Source organism: Budorcas taxicolor, chromosome 8, assembly GCF_023091745.1.
Source record: "Budorcas taxicolor isolate Tak-1 chromosome 8, Takin1.1, whole genome shotgun sequence".
Lineage (NCBI taxonomy): Eukaryota > Metazoa > Chordata > Mammalia > Artiodactyla > Bovidae > Budorcas > Budorcas taxicolor.
Window position 1 is genome coordinate 35,371,720 of NC_068917.1, and position 3,682 is coordinate 35,375,401.

The 3,682-nt window shown below is 36.9% G+C and overlaps 1 non-coding gene across 1 annotated transcript; it reads left to right on the forward strand.

Moving 5' to 3' along the window:
* The first annotated feature begins 257 nt into the window (after positions 1-257).
* On the forward strand, positions 258-334 carry LOC128052890 (small nucleolar RNA SNORD34). The gene has a single exon (XR_008199852.1). It is a non-coding gene; the product is annotated as a small nucleolar RNA SNORD34 (small nucleolar RNA).
* The last annotated feature ends 3,348 nt before the right edge of the window (positions 335-3,682 follow it).

The window sequence follows — 3,682 nt, forward strand, 5'->3', positions numbered from 1 at the left end:
ATTAGCCCCAAGAAAAATAATCATTAGATAAAAAACTGGAATGCTTTTGGACTTCCAAGGTCAGGCATCAAGTTTGAAGAAGGTAACATCTTCTGTCTGATGACTGAAAGTATTGGTTTTCATAGAGATGCTTGTTTTGGGAAGTAGTCTAGACTTCTGATGATGACTCTTCTTTTAGAGTCAATTCCACTGTCATAGAGGAGGGAATTAGCATAGATAAAACAAATGCTCAGAACCTTTCTAGGCAAGGGAGATGAGGGCATTAATGAGGATTTCCTGTGATACTTTCTACATTGTTTGATTAACATGCAATATTATAACTCCTGAAATGCCCACTGGAAGGGACAGTGACCTAGAGTAAGCTGCCTGCATTGATTAAGATTGGCTCAGGGAATTTGGTGGGATAAGCTTATATATTAAAGGCATTAAGGAATATATCAATGTATAAACAAGGCTTGGAATACAGAGGAGCCTGCATGAATATTTACTGAACTCTTTTCCTTGTTGTGGTAGTATATTGTTGGCATACACATTTGGAGGCAATCAAATCTAAACTTTAACATATATTGCTCTGCTCCTCTATTAACTGAACTGTACAACTTGGTGCATAGTAAGCACACCAGGAATAGTGAATGATTTCCCATTTTGTCTTCTCTGTAATGTTCTTAGGACAAAGTCTGTATCATAATTTTCTTCTAGCCTCAGCACTCAACACAATGCTTAACACTTACTTACATGTAGTGAATATTTATTCAGTGAAGGTTCCATGATGCACATTATCAATTTTATGACCAAGAACAACTACTGAAGGCAGTAAGGCTAGAGAGTCAACATATTGAAAAGTAAGTTGCCAAGTCTTTCACCCAAATCTGTCACGCTAGAGAATAATGAAGGGAGATGTTCAGAAAATGAACGTAGCTCAGTGTTTTCTCACATGAAGGAAGATAATCATATTTTTTGTGTGTGCTAGTCTCAAACTCATGTCACAGAGAAAGGTCATTGGGATCAGAGATGTGACATAACCTGGTTTAAATCACATAACTGGTTCTTGTGACACTTAGGACTCAGTTCAGTTCAGTTCAGTCACTCAGTCATGTCTGACTCTTTGCGACCCCATGAATCGCAGCACGCCAGGCCTCCCTGTCCATCACCAACTCCTGGAGTTCACTCAAACTCTCAACTATTGAGTTGGTGATGCCATCCAGCCATCTCATCCTCTGTCACACAGCAAGTCTCTTAAAATCCATATCTATTGGCACTAGAAAAATACTGCATGTGATTTTTGTCAGAAGTCAAAACTATGTTGTTGAGTCACAATTAGGGGTTTTCTCCCTCTGACTTGTTGCTAGGAACAAAGTCAGCATCCCAAAGGAATATGGTGCTATCATGATTAAGTGTTTAGAGTTAAATTCTATTTGTATCTTTGGATCCAGAAATCCCTCTTTATAAACCACCAGTTGACCTCCCAACCATACTACTCAAACAACTCAGCATTCCAGATCTACTGTCTCACAAAATGTCAAGTGAGATTCAGTTTGATCTCTGCCGAGAATCCACTATGAGTGACATATTTCCAAGGTTTCTAGAAATTTTGGAAAAGATTTCCCAATGAAACTCAGATATCTCTAAGCTGAAACACAGCATTTTTCTTTCACAGTATTCAAAGACACAGAAGGGAAAATGAATGTCTAACTCCAACCAGAAATGTTAGAAGGAATGCACTTACGACGTAATTACCAAGATTAGGCAAACTACCTCTTCGGAAGTTGCTGTATGTCCCTAGACTGTGCTTAGTGTAATTTCACTCACTATTTTGTCAGAAGGAAGAAGTATGTTGTGATGACACTGGGTAATTGGCAGTGCCATTTATGTGTCTTCAGTGCTTACAAATTTACTCCATTGGATCTCATTATAGAAGAAATGAATTATCCTGAAACAACTCTGTGGGGGCACTATTCACACCAAGTAATGTTTAGTGAAAATCATGTTTTGACTCTTGATGTTGCTTATTTACATGTCTCAGCTTTTCGAGGAGGCAGCCTGTGTTTGCTCAGAATATTTCTTTCCATATTTAATTCTTTTAATTTAGAAATATTTAAAACATGGAAATCGGTCAGGTGTTTCAAGTACCATATAAAATTGTATTAATTGGACAAAATTATTTTAAAAGGAAATTATTTTTAAATGTATTTAAAATATATGCTTAAATATTTCTAAACTGAAATATTTCTTACAAAGATAGCTTTCTCCAGAGATAAATGAAATAAGAGTTTTTAGTAATTCTCCTGAAAATATTAAATAGAGTAACACCGAGAGAGAACAGTGCACTTTGAAGCCAGCATATCTGAATTTCAACCCCAATAAAAATTTCACAGTTGAAATACTGGAACATGGTACTTCTTACCAGTAGTGCAAAAAATGTGTTATTTTAATGCTATGTGTGTCCTCTTTCAGTAATGAGCTGCTTTTAAATATACAAAAATATTAAAAACTGTTTTAACTTATTCTTGGTTGTTTTAACAGTTTGGAGTTTGGAAACATTTGGATATTCCTTTAGATATTTCATATCCTTCAAACTAAAAAAAACACACACACACACAAAACTTAGAAAATTGTATATGTTGTTTACTCATTGATTGTCGTTAGTAATGTTCTCAGTGAAATCTTTTGCTACCCTTCTTTCACTATGAGGCAACTAATGATTAAAAACACTTTAAAGAACTTTTTTTTTTTTTTAATAATGCTTCAGAACTAGAATTGAGTAAAGGTAAAACAATCACTAGACTTGATTCCAAAACAAATGCATGTAAATGTCAAACCTGAGATTAAATATCTTCAGAAAATAATTGCCACTTTCTTATCTTAGGGAAAGAAATATAAGCAGTATTTTGATTTCTTCAATTTAAGTAGTGTAATGATTTGGACTTGGCATTGGAAGACTTTGAACTGATGCTTTAATTATCTTGAGCTATTTATACAAACTCTATATTCTCAGTTTTGTTACCTCTAAAGTGAGAAAAAAATACTGAGTACATAAGTGACTGGAGGTGGGAAGATTTTAGAAAGGTGAGAGGGAGGAAGAAAAAATGAGAAAGTAAACTGGGAAGGTGGATGGTAGTCAGATTTTGCAGAACTTTGTAGATCAGGCTAGAGTTTGACCTTTATCCTTCTTAATCCTTCAGTTCAGTTCAGTTCAGTCACTCAGTTGTGTCTGACTCTTTCCGACCCCATGCATTGCAGCACGCCAGGTCTCCCTGTTCATCACCAATTACCAGAGTTCACTCAAACTCACGTCCATCGAGTTGGTGATGTCATCCAGCCATCTCATCCTCTGTCGTCTCCTTCTCCTCCTGCCCCCAATCCCTCCTGGCATCAGAGTCTTTTCCCATGAGTCAACTCTTCACATGAGAAGGCCAAAGTACTGGAGTTTTAGCTTTAGCATCATTCCTTCCAAAGAACACCCAGGACTGATCTCCTTCAGAATGGACTGGTTGGATCTCCTTGCAGTCCAAGGGACTCTCAAGAGTCTTCTCCAACACCACAGTTCAAAAGCATCAATTCTTTGGTGCTCAGCGTTCTTCACAGTCCAACTCTCACATCCATACATGACTACTGTTCATGGGGTTCTCAAGGCAAGAATACTGAAATGGTTTGCCATTCCCTTCTCCAGTGGACCACATTC